Source organism: Hirundo rustica, chromosome 3 (genome assembly GCF_015227805.2).
Source record: "Hirundo rustica isolate bHirRus1 chromosome 3, bHirRus1.pri.v3, whole genome shotgun sequence".
NCBI lineage: Eukaryota > Metazoa > Chordata > Aves > Passeriformes > Hirundinidae > Hirundo > Hirundo rustica.
Window position 1 is genome coordinate 87,172,993 of NC_053452.1, and position 17,919 is coordinate 87,190,911.

Here is a 17,919-nt window from a genome sequence, read left to right on the forward strand (position 1 = left end):
GGGGCGGCCGCCCGCCGCCGCTTCCTCCGCAGCCCCGGGGCGGAGCGGGGCCGGGAGCCCGCCCGGGCCGGCGGCGCCTGCGAGCGGCTCGGGGCAGCCCCGCTGCCGAGGGGCGCTGCGGCGGCACCTGCGCCGGGCCGGCAGGTGAGGGGCCGCGGCGGGCCGAAAGGGCCGGGACTCGGCCCGCGGCAGCCCCGGCTCTGCCCGAGGGCTGCGGCCGGCGCGGTGCCCTCTCCCCGCAGGGCACTGCCCGCCCGTGCCGCTGCTCGCTCACCAAAGCGCTCCCGCCAGCGGCGCGCAGGCCGGCCGGCACGCGTGCTAATCCCAAGGTAGGTTTTTAAATGCAAATATATGCGCAATCAGCATTGTGGCAACTCGCAGCAGTTTAATCAGTTTTGTAAATTACTGCTTATTTAGCAGGGCTGCTTTTATTTGCATATCTTCGCATATAGCTATAGTCACCCACTGGCATATACAATGTACTTACACGATCACGAGCAGAATACTATAGCACAGGCTGATTACAGGACGTTAAAAACTTACGGTATACATCATGTTTATATAAGACATAGTTAATATTAGCAATGATAAACTTAAATGACAGTTTTGGAAATCAAAACCAAAAACCCCTGAACAAAAACACCCCAAACCAAGCCAGGAATAGCATAGTGTGTGTGAGTGTGCACATGTAAGATGTTTAGATAATTGACTACAAATAATGAGTGGCTTACCTTTAATTTTTTTATTGGTGTGTTCCCCAGAAGCACTGGAAACGCCGGTACAGAGCTGCTGTAGTGCAGAGGAGTTGCTGGAGTGAGTCTCCAAAGAGTGGTAGAGGGGGATGCAGCTCTGTCCTTATTAGTCTCACAGTGTGACCCTCCCACTCAGTGAGCACAGAATACTCTGCAAGAAAGAGCAAACAGCCACCCAGACACAGATTTTACATAATCATATGTGTACATCCCAAGTCAGGTAACAATGTAAGAAATGTTTGGGTTTTTTTTTCTCCTTGCCTCTACCTCTCTAAAAAACACCCTCTCAACAGTTCCATAAATTAGACAGCCATGGTATGAATGCATGAATGAAAGAGTATCTGGTTTCTAGCTGTGAAGAACCAATTATGTACATTACTACACTGGTGGAAACTAGCTTTTATCTTTTAAGTGTAAGTGTACTTCAATTTTATATACTTTTATATACTTCATCATAAATTTAAAAATCAGCCATGCAAGAAACCAAGACAGTACACCTATTTATGGCACTGATGCTGTAATGCACAATAAATTACAGAAATTTGTTTTGCCTTTTAAAATCTGTCATTTAAAAACCTGAATGTTCTTGCACTTGTAATGTCATCTATCTGTGATAAAATGATGAGACTGAGCACTGCCACTGGCTCTTATCTCAATGCACCAAACTGCACTTTTGTCAGGTTCTCAAAGCGTGCTTGTGGCAGTTTTCCGTATTTCACTTAAAGATGTGAACCAGATAGAAAGACAGAGAGAATTAAAACAACCAGAACCAGATATACAGAGGACAGAAAGTAGGGCTTACATATATAATTTTTATATATATATATATATATAAAAAATATATATCTCCAAGACATTTTACCTTTTTCTTGTTGAATCATTCTGATGGGAGAAAAAAGGAAGGTGGTCGTAGGAAAATTTTATCAGCTTAACATCAATTTAGCCAATTGGTCTTCAGATCAGAAAATATATAGGGTAAACTTTCTACTACCCCCATCTCCCATACCCAAAATCCTCCCACCCACTCAGCAGATTTTGGAATGTGTTTCCTCATTTCGATCAAGATAACTAGCCAGGATAACCAACAAATCACATGGAAAGACATGATTATCTTCCTGGTTTGAATTTCAAAACAGTTGTTGTTCTTCCCAACTTAGAATCATGAGAGAAAGATGAAATTGCAGCTTGCGTACACATCTGCTGGGGTGTTTTATTCCACAGCTTTGCCACAGACTTGTGGTGTAACTTTAGGCAAGTCACACTTCTTGCTTGCTCATTCTGTAAATTATAGAAAGTAAAGCTGTCTTACCTCTCAGGATGATGTGCAAGAGCCCAGTCCCACAGCTGACAAATCACTCTTCTCCCTCAGACTGTTCATTTGATAAAGGCTTCAATGCTGAGCCCTTATTTGGTGTTTCAGAGTTGTGAGATCCTCAGTTGAAAGACCCTTTTTAAGCTCTGCCTCTCGTAAAAGGCATCATTTTTTTTTTTATTTTCTTTTTTTTTTTTTTTTTTTTTTTTTTTTTTTTTAATTTGAGAAGAACTGCATTTCTCATTGCTCTTGCAAGCTACAAAAATTCTAAGTTGTTTTATTAACTTCATTTTACATGTCCTAAATACCTGGATTCATCCATCTTACATGCATATAATCAGTCTCATTAATTTCAATCAAGTATAAGCTCTGAAGTAGCTAAGCATTTTAATTGCATTAAGGGTTTGCACATACAATCAGTTTATCCTTTAAAGAAATGCTTCTGCCTCTTAAAATTTCAGTAATGCTTTGAGGTCCAGACCCAAATACGTTCTTCGTTTCTTGTGAAGCAGTAATGAAACAATTCCTAAACCAAGGATGTAGCTTCCCTTGCAAAATACTGACACTACAGATGGAAAACTAAATACCTTATTTAGACCGTGTCAACTTTTAAAAAAACTTCACATCTGCACAAAAGCAGTAAGTAGAAGAATTAGAAACTGCTACAACCTTCCCTGACTGATACATACGCTTCCTGTACTCTGGGCCAGATCTTCAACTAAACAGGATTATTCCAGTTCACATAAGGAATTACAGTGATTTATACTAGTTGAGGAGCACCACATTAGGGACTGCCATCATATGTATTTATGTACAACACTGTTCACATTACTAAAAACAGTTTGAATGACTAGTGATATGAAAATTGGGAACAAGAAAAATCTTGCCCTTTAAAAACCTCTGTCATGACCTCCAAAAAATGGTTTGTTTCTGCCTCCCATAACGTAAGAAGCAAAGGCGCAACTGATGATGCATCTGTTGTTGCCACTAACGTCTTAGAAATCCCAAACAATTCCTCACCTGCAGTTACTGATGCATTCCAGAGAAAATGTCCATACGTTGTCTTATCTGCTTTAAATCTGGAAAGTATGGGAAAAACTGATAATCTAAGCTAAAGCAGTAGTGATGCCTTGAGCAAATGGATGATATCCCATCTTGTCTTCGCAGCAACACATTTTTCCAGCTATCTCAGAGTTTAGCCAAAGCACACAGAAGACAGAATTAGACCTGGATCCAGGAAAGAGTCAAGGCAAACACACCAAGAAGCAGAAAGTAAAGAAATTTAGGTTTGAAGCCATACTTCAGCACAGACATGCAGAGAACGTTCCATCTCCTGTGCCAAGGCAAAACCGCTCCACTGAAAAGCTTTTACTACAACTGCAGTTGCAGGCAAGATGCAGGGGGAAAAGGTGAGAGAATCGGGGGACTAAAGCACTGACTTATTTTTGTAGTAAACTTTTCTTTGTTGCTAACACTCACTTTCACCCTTTGTTTCTTTTTTTGTCATGATTAAATATCCAAGCCAGCCAAGTTGCATAATACACTCTGTCTGTGCGGTGTTAACAGATTTGTCTCCATCTCGTTAGACCCGAGTTTTAAACTGTTGCTTTATGACAAGACATACAGGAATGAAGCTGTAAACTTGGACAAAACTCTTTAAAAGCAGCATCATCCTACTTGAAAAAAATGTTGTAAAAGGAGATTAATTTGAAACGCCCCTTACCACACAATTTCTCACTGAGTGTAGTGCTCAGTATTTCTGTTCCGTTGTGTAAGCCCTTATGTGGCATTGTTGCTTGCCAGATGATCCTTTCTGCCCTCTGCAAGATTTGCCGGTCACGACAACTGCATTCCACTGAAGCAATTAAAATATAAATGCTTTTAAATACATGAGACTGAACTATGGTGAACTTAGACGAAACAGGTGGAATCCCAGCCCTCGGGAAGTTAATGGAAATTTTGACATTGATGTAAGTGGAGCAAAAATGTCACTCAAATGAGGGCACTTTGGCAAAAACTATATAAAAAGGGAATTATTTATATGCATGTGCACACATACTAAGCACTCCTAAGCAGCAAAGCCAATAGAAAAGCTGAATGTCACTTCGTTTCTGCTATAGGAGACAAAAAGGAAAGAACCCAACTGCTACTTCTTCTACTGCATACTTAAGCAGCACTCAGATTTTCAATAGAGGGGCCAAAATAACTCCAAAAAATACAGACAGAATACTTAGCATTATAGATTTGTGATATTTGTTGTCTTAGCTCAGGCATTGTCTTCACTCTTTGACACTTTACAGCGTGTCTTAAAATAACCAATTGCTAGTAAATGTAATGGTACAGCAACCAGAAAAAAAAAACCAAAAAAACATTTATCTTGAATTCCAGTGCCACTGATAAACCCAATCTCAAAAAAATAATTGTTCCCAATGTTTAGTGTTATCTGGTCCTAATATGTTTCATATTTTTAATAGTGGCATTTTAATTCAAAATATATACATTTCAAAGTAAATAAATAAATGTCATGATATATTGCTTATATTTACCTGTTGAAAACATGCCAAAAGCTGTTATCATCTGCCTTGAACAGTATTCATTAATATTCCAGAAAAATACATTTCTCAGTATATACTGCTCTTTAAAGTTTTAGTTCAAAAATTCAAAAGCTAAATTATTCAAACCTGAAATACTTCTGGATTTGTAGAATTCAGTAAAACATCAGTGTAGGCTTAGAGAAACAATGCTAAGAATAATAGCATTAAAATGTTCCTTGTCTAGTAAAAGGCATACTTTCCTTTTTCTTCCTATTAATAAATATGTATATATACCCACATATAGCCATGCCCTAAACAGTTTGCCACAAGTTCTATTGTTTCACAAACCAAAGACATACACAATGAAAAAATTTGAAGTTTACCACAATTCTTCCTCTTCTTGCCTTCGTATGGAATCTGCCCTACCTGTAAAGCAGAAAATACATGCCTTTTGGTGCCTTTTGTATTGCACATGAAAAAAGTAAGTGGTTGAACAGCTAATTTAGGAAGAGAAGAGCTGAAAAATGATTTTCCAAAACAAGTCAAAACACATCTTCTGACTTGTTTTAAATTGAAGTATCCATATATCTTTGAAATCATTATACATAATGAAAAGGTCATGGCCAAGTTTTAGGCAGCTTTGCTGGGAAGTATAGGTGCTTGCCTAATATTTCTGTATGAATATGGTAAAATCCTACACACAGTCTGAAAACATCTAAAAATTAGTAAAATGTGTTAATTTAAAATTTAAATAATGCAAATATTAGGAAAAGGAAGGTGAATAGCAAAAAAAGGTATCAGGAAAGTTTAGGATCCTACAAATAGACTAGGCTGTATAAGACCTGCAGGCTTAATGGGCAGCATTATTTCAGCTCAGAGAATACTCTGTGCCTGATTTCTTTTACCTTCAGCAAGATGAAGCGTAGATTTTAAATTGTAGCAAGTATGCCTAAGAGTTCTCAAGTCTCAGTATTAGCCAATGTCTCCTACTGTTGTGCTCTTTCTAGCTAGCTAATTTGCCCAAATAGTATTTAAAAATGGAATACTGCTATGATAAATAACCCACTTTCTAGGTCCAGTTATAAAGAGTTTCAAATTTTCAGAAAGTAACTTCTTTAAATTTGCATATGCCATACTAACTGATAATATAGTGAACATCAGTTTTGTCAACATAGTAGCTACAACTATATTAACACATCCAGGATTCTGTGTTCGTGCAGAGCTATTTACTATTATTCTATTTCAGTGCTCAATTTCAATACTGTCAAGTGACATAAAAAATGAAATATTAAAATGACAAGTATTTTATTTATATTTATTGCTGAATAAATAGGCACAATAATCTAGAAAGTCATAATAAGTGCATATTTAATCTATCTCTCTATTCACATACTTTGTCTCTCATCTAGGTTTTGTAGATTTATGTAAGCTTGATGTGTAAGCCTAGAGCTATCTAGTTATCGTCTCCAATGTAAAAGAACCCTGAATTCAGTAGCCTCTAAAAGACTGCAGCTAGAAGTAAGACTGAAGCGCATGCAAAAAGAGATAAACGATCTGTCTGTCACGTGCCCTCTAAACAAGCCTACTGACCTATGCATATTGCAAGTCAACATCCTGTATCACCCTGTCTATTTATGAATTTTTGGAAGCTAAGGATTTCATCACTAATAGAAGATGACAGTCCAAAGGGAGAACGTATCAGACCGTGTTAGCATGACTATTTGTGTGTTTATGCACTCCAATTCAAATCAATTTTCCTGTTTACTAGGAATGCAAATTCCAATGCTGCCTCATAGAAAGGCCACTATTTAAATAAATGGGAGGTTCTTAAAACAAACGTGGCCATGTAATGTATCAAGACTAACATTTGTCTCAATCTCTAAGTTGTTTATTTTTGGCACATCAAAACAGGTTTGTACACAATGGAGAAATTTAATTTTGGAGCAAGGCCAAGTGATTTAGCATGAACATGCCATCTTGATGAAGCCTGGAGTTGCTAGAAACTGCTTTGGTTTCTTCCCTTTCCTGGTAAGTGGAATCCAGATAAATCTTGTTAGTAAACTGTGTACTTTATCTTGCCAATTAGCCATTGACTAATTGTGTTGGAACCAATTATTAATGCTGGAGCCAACTATGTTCAAACAGCTTATTCTGGCGACTGTTTAGTGAGATCATATTTTTACATGACAGACATGTTCACATCCTGATCTCCTAGGGTAAGCCCATGACAGGAAGGAAAGGAAGGAAAGGAAGTAAGTAAAGGAAGGAAGTAAAGGAAGGAAGGAAAGGAAGGGAGGAAAGGAAGGGAGGGAGGGAAGGAAAGGAAGGAAAGGATCTCCAGTCCTAGCTCCAGTGTTGATCCAGCTGATGCACCCAGACTTCATGGAGATGCAGTTTTGTTGCCTTTGCAGCCCTTGTAGCCCTAGAGTTAAATTTCTTTCTAAGTAAATCAGTTAGTGTGTGCAATTCGTTCTTCTAGACCTTTCAGGAAATGGGTTGGAGGGCTTCAGGGATCTTGTGTGGTTTTGATCCTCCCTTACAGTCCATGCCAACTTCTTCACCTCATTCCAGTGCCAGTGCTGTACTGTGTTGTAGCTATCTCCAGGAGCCAAAACAAGAATGTTTTTTCCCAGAAAAGTGCTGCCTCACCTCCGTGTGTCCCCTGCTCTTCTCCAGCCATATCTTGTTCTTTGTCACAGTGGATTGTTTCCAACAATCCTTGGTTGGCTCCACCCCTATCAGTCCATGAGGCGTACAAATTAGCTCTTTATCTTTCTGGGCTTTTAAAAGGGGAAGACACTTTTCTGAAGGAAACACCTTTGTTTTTGTAACAAAATTGTGTTTGTCAATTTTTTTTTTATTTTGAATAATCGTAGCTTGATATGCTTTCAAACCTATTTGTGAAGAAGTAATTCTGGTTCATGTGTTAAAACTAAAAGGTCAGATTTGTTAAAAAATAAGAATAAATAAGAACTCACAAACTGTTCTAGGACTGAGTTGCTCAAAGATTCATCAGCGACATTGAGCTTGTCTCTCCTGTTTCGATATTGTTCCATTTCCCAGAACGTAGAATAGAGGTTACTTCTTTAAGGAACAGTTAATAAGTTACAGATACTTCACTTGTCTTTAGGGAACTTTAAAATTTACTTCAATGGAGGATTTGATGCCTGGAGAATAAAATTAGGAAAAAAATAGGCTAAAACAGAATATGCCAAATCTGTTGGCAGGAGTGGAAAAAAAAAAACAACCCAAACCAAAAAAACAAATCAAACAAACAAAACCCAAAAACCCCTAACCACAGAAGGCTTGTAAGAAGAATAATACATTACCACAAACAAGAGCTTGCATGAGGAGCACATTTCTTCTTACACAGGATTTATCATTCCCACAAAATTATTTCTTGCAATCAGAACCTGGGTTTGACTGCCAAGTTAGACTAGCCTAGTTCCAAATGACAAATCTGGCAAGCCTCCTTCAGAGTCCTCCCTGATACTGAGCTTTACTACATAAATCAGTGGGAGTCTGAGTGTATCCCATGGCTGCCTGTGGTACATCACAGCAAACCTCTGGAGAAGTGTTACCAATGCACAGAGAAAGAAGCTGTCTACATCAAAGCACGCTTCTGCAATTACAGCAAGACAAAGGATTACACATATTCACTTGATTTTTGGTGTTCCTGTGGTGTGAAAACCACAGAGATAATAAACCAAAAGTAGCTTAATCACAAGTTTAAATCCAGTTTTAAGCATTATCAGTCATTTCAGGCCAAGGGAATTGTGGAAGCGAGTTATGCTCCTGTCTACACGTGTAAGCAAACAGCAAGTGGGGTGAAACCTGAATGCAAGTTGTATGAGGCACCTGAGATGTCTAAATTAAAGGTGTAATTTCCCTTGGAAAATACAGATTTGAGGTCTGTTCTTTATAAGTGTCTCTCTTGATTTTAGAGTGACAGTGTTCTTAACTTCAATATGACACCTTAGTTTCTGAACTGAATCTGGGCATGGTTAAAGGTTTTATGGAATCTGTAGGACTATAGAATCTATAGGACTTTCAACCAGTTTAAATAAACTTTACAACCAGCACAGCTTTTAGATATCTTTAGATAAGGTAGTCTTATGTACTTAGAAATATTTATATTCTTTTTACGGCTAAAAGTTAACCACAAAAATAACCTATACTACTACAATACATTTTTATAATTATGTAAATTGTTCACAAATGAAATTGATACTAAAAAACTGAGTCAAATCCAATATACAGAGGACTTAAATAAATATCCCACAAGCATTGCCTGCAACAGATGTGATTAAATAAGAATTTTCAGTTACATCTACATAAAGGCCTTCCTTTTACATTCCGAGCAGGTCTCCTCTAGAGTTTCATTAACACAAACTTACCTTGTCCTATAGCAAAGGTGTGCATATCATTTTTTAAATATAATCTATTATCTAAGAGATGATAAAAATTTAAGTAGTATTTTCAGTAGAGGACTTCCACTCCAGTGATTTTATCAGAATATTAAAGCTAAACATTAAAATTTGTAAAAGAGCATTCTCCGCTTGTATTCTAGATGGTCCGAGGCAACAGAGATGTAGTCATAACTGCTCAGATCCCCACCTTACTATAATTTCTCATGTCAGAAGTTAATTCAGAAGTCCTAACTACTTCTTAGTCTATGCTATCGCCATCACTTTGAGTTCAAACTCTGTCCCATCAGACTCCCCAATCCTCTGCCTTGCCTGCATGATGACAGCTGTCTCTAGACTGGAGAGACAAGGCAAAGAAAACCGTACAAGGAAAAGGGACAGGAGGCAGGGTAACATCTACCACAGGGGAGACTGTCGCTGCTCGCCTATGGAAACTAAGATATCTAAAATATAAAACATAGACTAATTCAGTGATTTTCTACTCTATCTTTGAATTATTTACCAGTATGAGAGTCAGGAGTTGAGGCCATAAGACAAAAAGAAAGAAACAGAAATAAAAATTGAGATACCAGGGTATCCTTTGATATATCGTAGCCAAATGTGTTGGGCTAGATTTCTTTTCATGCCTTTGTTAATGAAATACAAGCCAATCTTGATGCAATCAGACTTATTCAACCTCTTTCAGTGTAAAATACTATGCAAGGCAGTTCTTTTTTATGATGTTATCAATTTTAGAGTAAGTTTTTCTGTTTATCAGTAAATGGAGACAAGAGTGAAACATCATTATATGGTTCATTCCAGATGTGTAAGTGAGCATGGACAAAAAACCCTATAAATCAGACTCGATTAAGGATTGGATCTCACTTTTCTGATGTAGCCAAGGGGTATGCTTGTGATGCCTTAAGAAATATTTAATCCAAAATTAAGCCATAATTATGGGGAGCCATAGTTTCCCCACCTACCCCTTCAGCTTCTTTTCTCTGAAATTAAAATATGTATTAAAATGTCTTCACAACTTTGACAGTTGAGAAATGCATTTGACAATGATTCACAGAAAACTTACCAGCATTAAGAACAAGAACACCACAACTCAGGGAAAAATGAAAATAGAAGAAACACCCTTTACTATTAAAATAGCACAATGAGAAACCCCCCTGAAAATAGCTTCGTCAACTTAATTTCTGCTTAAATAACACTAAAAAAAAGTCAGTATGATTCATTTATAAACTGAAATATTTTTAAACATGCTAAAAAAATCCTTACCTAGAAAGAAATTTTTGTCATTCCTTTTCTTACTGTTTTTCCTGAAATAAACTTTCTCCCATGGGACTGCTCCCAGTTCCATTAATGACCCTGCCGTCTGCTGTGAGATTTGCATATTTAGCACATGGTTGTTCTCTCCTGTGCTGCTTGCAGGATGCCACTGCTATATAGTTCCACTCTAGAATCTCACTGGAGATTTCCAGCTACACTGGAAAGCATGAGCAAAAGAGAACTAGAAAGTCAGTGCAACTAAAATACCTCTGTTTTTCTGCTGAGTGTGGGAAGTTTGCTAAGTTTTTTTTTATTTATTTAGTGTTGTGGTGCATTAATTGGGTTTATATTTGTAATGTTCTTTTCTATCTGTCCCTGTCCAGCTGTGCCCACCCCCCTCACTGAGATGTAACCTAATCCTGTTTCCTCCCCCTGAAAACTGATGGGGCAATGCCTCTGGGTATTGCCCATGGGCCCTGCCCCCTGGGGGAAAAGCCACGGCGGGGGACGGGCCAGCACTCTTGGGCTTAGGCTTTCCACTAGGTAGGGTCTCCAGGCTGAGCAGGACTTAAGAATAAAAGCAGAACTATCCCACTGAAGTCAGAGAGTCAAGACTCTACCTTCGGTGGCCGCCTAGTCTCGTGGAAAGGCTGCAATTTAGAGTGAAATTCTGAATTCACTGAGTCTGTGTATGCTTTGGCATAAACTTCATTTGGGCCAGAATGTCACACCTGCTTTCCATGACCTCCCCGTAGTGGCTAGTGCTGTGTGTTAGGAGTCTTGGGGACCTCAGTGAAGCCAGGATTTCACTCCAAACAGAAAGACCAATGTCATCCCCAGAGAGAGCACAATTAAGAAATAAATATACCAGAAAGAGACTGCTTGGTTGGATTATCATATGCCTTTATCTGTTAAATAGTCTTATGGTATCAGAAGTCTTATTTCTATGTACAAACAGGCCATTCTCAACTCCTTCTGAATAACAAAGATGGAGTGAGGAGCTTTTGTTTTATTTCATCTGGTTTTTTGCTACAAAGCGCTGTGGTTTTGTGGTAGGTGGGTTTTTTGTTTGGTTGGTTAGAATCTTTTTCTGGAACCATTCCTTCTCATTGACATCAATTAGGAAGCAGAATGCTTGGATGGCAGAAGCTAGCACAATGGCAGTTGCACGATCAATACCATATAAAGCAGTAACACAGCTACACTACTGCTACTTTGCATTTCTTTCTGTTAAATCCCAACTTTTTTTAAGCCATCCCAGTGTGTGTGAAGCTATTGTTACCTCCCTTAAAATGTTTCAACTTTCCAAAGTGCTGTATGCTGCTCAGTAAGGTTTGCTCCCACAAATAAAACTTTGTATTTGATTTCACTGTATCACCTTTTTCCTCGGCAATCTTAAATCACCCTACAAAAATGGACATTATTTCCTACTGAATCATCTTCATATCAACAACAAGCTGTTCACAATGTTTTCTAGACAAGGAAAGCAAAGCCTTGCACTCAATTTAATGATATTTATCTAGCAGTAATGTGATAGTTTTGCTTCAAGCCAGCTGAGCAATCTCCAAATTTGAAGGGAATGTTCTAAGTACATGTGAGAACGTTATTTTTCTGACAACTGTAAAACTGGAAAAGTAGAACTGAAACAAATTTTGAAGTTGCTTAGCAATGTCTCATCTAACTCGTAACTGCTTATTTTTAAAAAATATTTGATTAGTCACTACCATCAAGTAGGATGGTGTGCTACTATCATTCAGAGCTGCTTTATCTCATACAAAAATGTGCACTGAGGCCTTGTTTGCAGACCTGCTTTACTTACAAAACCAGTCCAATTTTAGTGGCAGGCATATGAATACTCTCAAAAACCAGTATAGATATATCTAGAACCCCATTGTGAAGGAGCAAATAGCTGGTAACAGCAAAAATGAATGCTTTTGATTTATTTTGAAATTTATCCTTTGGATGTCAGGTATGTTTAAAGAAAGTACTCGTATTTTCAACTCATTGGTGTAGTGTATTATTTGCTGGAATTATGCCACAAGTCAACACAACAAAAACCCAAATGGAATAAAACCTGATAACATCTGCAACGGCTAGGACTTCAAAGGTGATCAGTGTGAAACCACACATGAGCAAAGATGATGGTGAGTGTAGTAACAGTCATAATACAATTACTTACACATTGGAAAATGGTTTTAATCAACCTGTAGAATGCTAGAAAATATCACACTCTGAGAATGCTGCTTAAAAGAGCACAAAAATACAAATGGAATAATTTATGAAAGATCAACAAGCGTCAGTCACATCATAGAAAATGGCAAAACATATATACCTGCTAGATGGCATTTACATTGTAGTGTTATAGGTAACAGTATAGAGTTTGCACAATGGAGACTGTGCACAAACACAGCAAAGTTGAACTGGTATCTAATGTAACAAACAAAATGAAAAGTAGCTGATTACACCAGGTAAAGCAGGGAGAAATTTAAGCAAATCTACAACAGAATAATTTTACCAGTGTAAGAGTACTGGTGTCAAGTGCTACAAAAATAGTATTCAGCAGCAGGTAGTGAAGCAAATCAGGTCTTGAAGGCTGCCGGGAAGGAAGGCAACATCTCTGCAGAGATGTTGCTCCTCTGTTTGACTGTCCTCATGGTGAGGAGATTTCTCTTCATATCCAGTGGGAATCTCTCTCGTTTCCACTTGTGCCCAGCTGGCATCCTCCCATCGTGTACTTTCAAACCGCTCAGCTTCATTTTTCTCAATGACCTTGCTCTGTGTGTAGACTGCTATGAGGTGCCCTGAAGACTTTTCCATGCTCATCAAAGACCACTCCCATGCCAAAAAACACCCTCCTGTAAATAGCAAACATGCTGACACAGAAAGCAAACTGTGTATTCTTTGCAGACATCTTGCTCTACATCTTTTATGCAGTCAACATGGAAAAACCAGGAAAACGTTAGCCAAAGAATGATGGTCAAAAAATTTGGCTACCCACATCTGGGTATGTATTTTCAACTCTTCTTCATATCAGATTCCCACCAGGGTTTTTCTTCTTGGAGTGACTAAGAGCATACTTTGTGGGATATTTTGATGTCCTTTGCTTCTACAGAAAGTACGGCCTGTGCACATGGTTCTTTTGGGTATTGCTCTTTCCTCTGGTTAAAACTTTGGGGACATTGTAGCAAACAGTTACCTTAAACAGAGCAAAATTTCTGGTGGGCTTGTTTAATTTGGTGACTATAAGAAAGCAAATAATAACCCAGTGAAAAAAACAGAAGTGAAAAGGTTTTTAATAGCAAAGCAAATACTCACACAAATACATAATCATTTAAGTGAATCTCTGACATGCATCATTTTACATAAACATATATTTCTACTATTTTTCACTGAAAAAATACTAAATAATAATATTTGTTATTGTTATTTTGGCACCAAAATAATAGGTGGACAGAATCCAGGAAATAACCTGAGCACTTCTGTGACAAAGCAAAATTGTTGCTTTTATAAGACAAGGGAAGGAGAGCAGTCACCAAGATCTGTAAATACCTAGATGAGATACAGGATTTTACAAGCTCCTATTAGTGTGTCTTTCTAAGAGACCAACAAGACAAATAAGAGACCAACAGAGACTGGAAGATGAAAGTGAAAAGATCAACAGGACCATATTTATTATGATTTTTCTGTCTGTTCTTGAATTACCAGATTATCAGAGTTCAAAATGGAAATGCTGTGGTTGCAAATATTGAAAAGAATGTTTTAGAAACGTTAGTCATACATTAATAGAAACAAATTCTTACTTGAATATATAGTGAAGAAATAGCAGAGTTTAGGTAAGCTCTAGCCATGCATATCTACAGAAATGGAAATTTTTATGATGGCACTGTATCATAGGCTTGAATGCTTTGGAAAGCAATGGTGCCATCAATAGCGACAGAGCTCGACAAGAAAAGTGATTTGGAACAGTCCATTTTAGTTTTGAAAAATTGGATTTAGAACTGATTTATACTTAACTTTGAAAAGATAAATCCTTCATATATTACACACCAACTCCCGAAGTTCTTGCTATGCTGAAACTTCTGCGGAAATGGGGACTCTCTCCAAGTGGTGCTTGCGAGATGCGATCTCAGGCTCTCCTGGGAGCGCTGCCAAACCTCCCGCGCGGAAACGGCTCTGGAGACCTGCGCCGCTGCCGCCCTCTGCTGGACAACAGCGGAAGTGCCCCGAATCGCCCAGCAAGGCTTCCGCCGCTGGAACGGGATTCTTACACCTGAAATCGCTGTGGTTTGTAATTATAAATGGATTAAAAATTATTTATTTGAATCACCGATTAAAAATAGTGATTTAAATGTTCGTCTATTAATACTATCTGTTTCCCTTACCTCCTTCAGGGATTATTCAACTGCAATCCAAAGAGGAAAGCAGTTCGCCTGTAGGAAATGAACAGGAAAAGTACCTTAAACCAAGTCCTTGTCAAAAACATAGAAGAAAAAGTATTACTGTAACATGCATTCATCTCTGCTGTTTCCTTTACCGGGTACAGGGAACATCAAGTCTTAGTGGTAGCTTGAGGCCCTAGCATTCCTTTGGGTCTTGTAGAACAAACATTGTACAAGCCGGAACTTTCAATATTGGATCAAGACTGAGATTGCTCCTCACTATGTGCATACACATGCCTGGCTCCGCACAGATGGTTTAGAATCATAGAAAGGTTTGGGGTGTGAAGGGACCTTAAAGTTCATCTAGCTCTTATCATCCTGCCATGGACAGGGACACCTTTCACTAGACCAGGTTGCTCAAAGCTCCATCCAACCTGGTCTTGAACACTGGCAGCATTGTGGCATCCACAGTTCCTCTAGGAAACCTGTTTCAGTGCCAGAATCAGTTCTTTTGACTCCACATGTTTAAAGTGTTTGTCTCAAGTTACAGGCACATACAGAGCAGTGTTTGTTTGTATCCATGTTCACTAAAAACTAACAGATAAATGATCCACATCATTACAGAACATACATTTTAGATAGGACAGAAATGGCAGAAAGTAGAATAATTTGCTCTTTTGTGAACTCAATACTACAGAGGTAACTACTGCTATGCCACTATTGATCAAAAAGGTCTTAATGATAAACTTCACAGTCAGAAGCCATGATCTCATGCCATTCTTCCTCTAGGATATTGTTTTGTGCTACTGCCCTACTATCCAATTCCTGGTGCAATTGTTGAAAATAATGTTTTCCTTTGCATTCTCCAAAATATTTTTTTCTATCTAAATAGAGTTGCTGTGTCAGTGGCATTAATCACTGATGTGCTCAGGTTGGAAGTGAGTCTTGGCCCGTATCTTAACCAATCTTATGCTCAAAACAGGATCACAATGAATCCAGACCAGCTTGCTCAAGGTTTTGTCACTCAAATTTTGTAAACCGTCATGAGTAGGAAATCCTATCGGCACTATTTGCTCCACTGGTTAATTATCCTTACTCTTTCTTTTTTTTTTTTTTTTTTTCCTCAGTCAGACAGCCAGATCCTCCTATTTTAATGTATGTTTATGGTCACTTCTACTGTACCCCACTGACTCCATTGTCTGGCCTGCCTCCCCGCCAGCCTGCTGTTTGGACCCCACAGCCATCTCTTCTGTGGGCTCCCTCCCTCTCCACACAAAACAAGTATTACACAGTCCAACAACCTGGTCACCCTCCCCTGAACTCACTCCATTTTATCTGTTTCTTGAACTGAGAAAATTAGATTCATCAACTCTCTCTTTACACATAGAAGCATTAAGCCTACTTTTCCGCCTTGTTTTGAAATAACTGGCAGCTTCTTGTGCTCCTGGGTATGGGCTTAAGGCCGATTTTGAGAGATGAGGCTTACCTTGTTTGTACTGTTCATAATAATATAAAAATAGCCTCTTCTCTGCTGCTAGACAGCCCTTGCTGCCCAGGATTCTTTACGCAGTCCGTATGCTGGGTTTAAATAATGTAGATGGCTTTGAATCAGTCTTCTGAGCCAGAAGAAATTCACCTTTATCATGAAGATTACTCTCTAACACCATCAAATTGACAAACCCCAGCCTTTGTTGATATCCTAGAACAGGCATACTGAGCTGAACTATCTGAAAGACAGTAAGTGAAATGACCGAAAGACTGTACAACTTCCTATATTGACCTTTTGGTGCCAACAGCAAACCCTTTGGAAAACAGGGAAAGCTTAAAAATCTTCCCTTGCAGATCCTGTCCTTTCTGGCAGTCCCTGCTTAGGGACCTTCTGAGCTGGAGTCTGTTTCTCTGTACTGGTGCTTAATACTGCTTGACAGACCTCTCATCCATGAATTTCTCTATTAATTTTTAACATATGCATAGTTGGTATTCAAATAATCATATGTTAAGAGTATCTTTTTGTTTAAATTTTCCAAAGCATTCTCTAAGTCTGCTACTTGTTGATTTATTTTGTGCCCATTTTCTTTTGATATGAGCATGACTAATTGTCCTTTATTCTCTGTGCCAGTCAGAACCTTTAAAATTCTATTACTTCTCCTTGAGCAGCATCTTTTCCAAGATGGTGATTCCAAATTACTTACTTTGTTTCTGTGCAGAAGAAGGTACTCCTCACTTGGCTCACACTTGTCATACTCTAAACTATCAAAAATTCTGTGTGACTTTTTGACACAGACACCAAAGCAACTCACTGTCCATGGAGCATAATGATGATTACACTGTGCCCATCCCAGTAGTATCAGTACTTAGCTAAACATAGTGGCAGCTTTTCCGTTAAATGCAGAGGGTCAGAATTTAATCTATTGTTTTGCTTACTTTCTATCTTGTTTCTTTGGTGCATCCTGGGAAGATCTCCATTTTCTTCCAAGTTTATGCCTTGGCTGTGGTTTTCCCATGTACAAAAGACTAGCAGAACCTTTAATAATTTCAGACAAACATGCAGAAAACAGTACTTAAGATGTTCTAATATGAAGGAGTCAGTTTATTGTTTGATTAGTGCCATGATAAAAATACAGTGGAATTCTCTTTTTTCCTCTGAAAACTGCAAGCTTAAAGTTTCATGGGAAAAAAACATTCACATTCATTTTTGTTGTGGGAATGTTCACACACTTCTGTTGTGGAAGTTCACATTACTTTTGTTCTTAACACTTCATATAGAACTATAATTTACATTCAGAAAAGTTTTTAATTATTGAGTTCAGAAAAGAAAAAAAATTGAGAGCCTTGAAGGCTCTATTGTTTTAACAGCTCTTCTTAAAGAAAATAACCTATACTCTCTATGTTCTGAGAATTTATTCACCTCTTCTGCCCTCAAACTTACTTTTTAAAATTCTGGGTTAGTTCAAGTAGCAAACCATGGTACCAAGAATAAAAAAGAACCTTCATAAACATTACTATGCAGCTTTTAGCAATTCATGAAAAGAAAACCACTCTAAACTCTCCCATTGGCTTATTCTAAATTTCTGACTCAACTTCTTATTTCTATTTGCATGTTCTGACTTTTAGAAGGATGACCTTTGTTCCAAAATAAACAAAAACTTTAAAAAACCCAAACCCTTTTACCCATCTTCAATACTACCAGAACAAGAAAACACACAGTGCATAGATTAGCTATTCCTCTTCACCTTGTGACAGTTCTGTGCTTTCATAAAG

The 17,919-nt window shown here is 38.2% G+C and overlaps 1 protein-coding gene and 2 long non-coding RNA genes across 7 annotated transcripts in view; 1 reads left to right on the top strand and 2 right to left on the bottom strand.

Moving 5' to 3' along the window:
* Positions 1-831, bottom strand: part of COL19A1 (collagen type XIX alpha 1 chain) — a 188,530-nt gene extending 187,699 nt beyond the window's left edge. For all 4 annotated transcript variants that reach the window (XM_040060807.2, XM_040060803.2, XM_040060810.2 and 1 more), the window contains exon 1: positions 732-831. The gene's annotated coding sequence lies outside the window, so the exon portion shown is untranslated. The remainder of the gene's footprint in view (positions 1-731) is intronic.
* On the top strand, positions 218-14,628 carry LOC120751257 (uncharacterized). 2 transcript variants are annotated; one of them, XR_005700339.1, is made up of 5 exons: positions 218-329; positions 3,232-3,473; positions 6,510-6,626; positions 13,187-13,283; positions 13,726-14,628. It is a non-coding gene; the product is annotated as an uncharacterized LOC120751257 (long non-coding RNA). The 2 variants fall into 2 exon arrangements; XR_005700338.1 differs by lacking the exon at positions 13,187-13,283.
* On the bottom strand, positions 14,501-16,900 carry LOC120751258 (uncharacterized). Its single transcript, XR_005700340.2, has 3 exons — positions 16,851-16,900; positions 14,662-14,709; positions 14,501-14,558 (listed from the first exon to the last, which is right to left on the bottom strand). It is a non-coding gene; the product is annotated as an uncharacterized LOC120751258 (long non-coding RNA).
* Between the last annotated feature and the right edge of the window lie 1,019 nt (positions 16,901-17,919).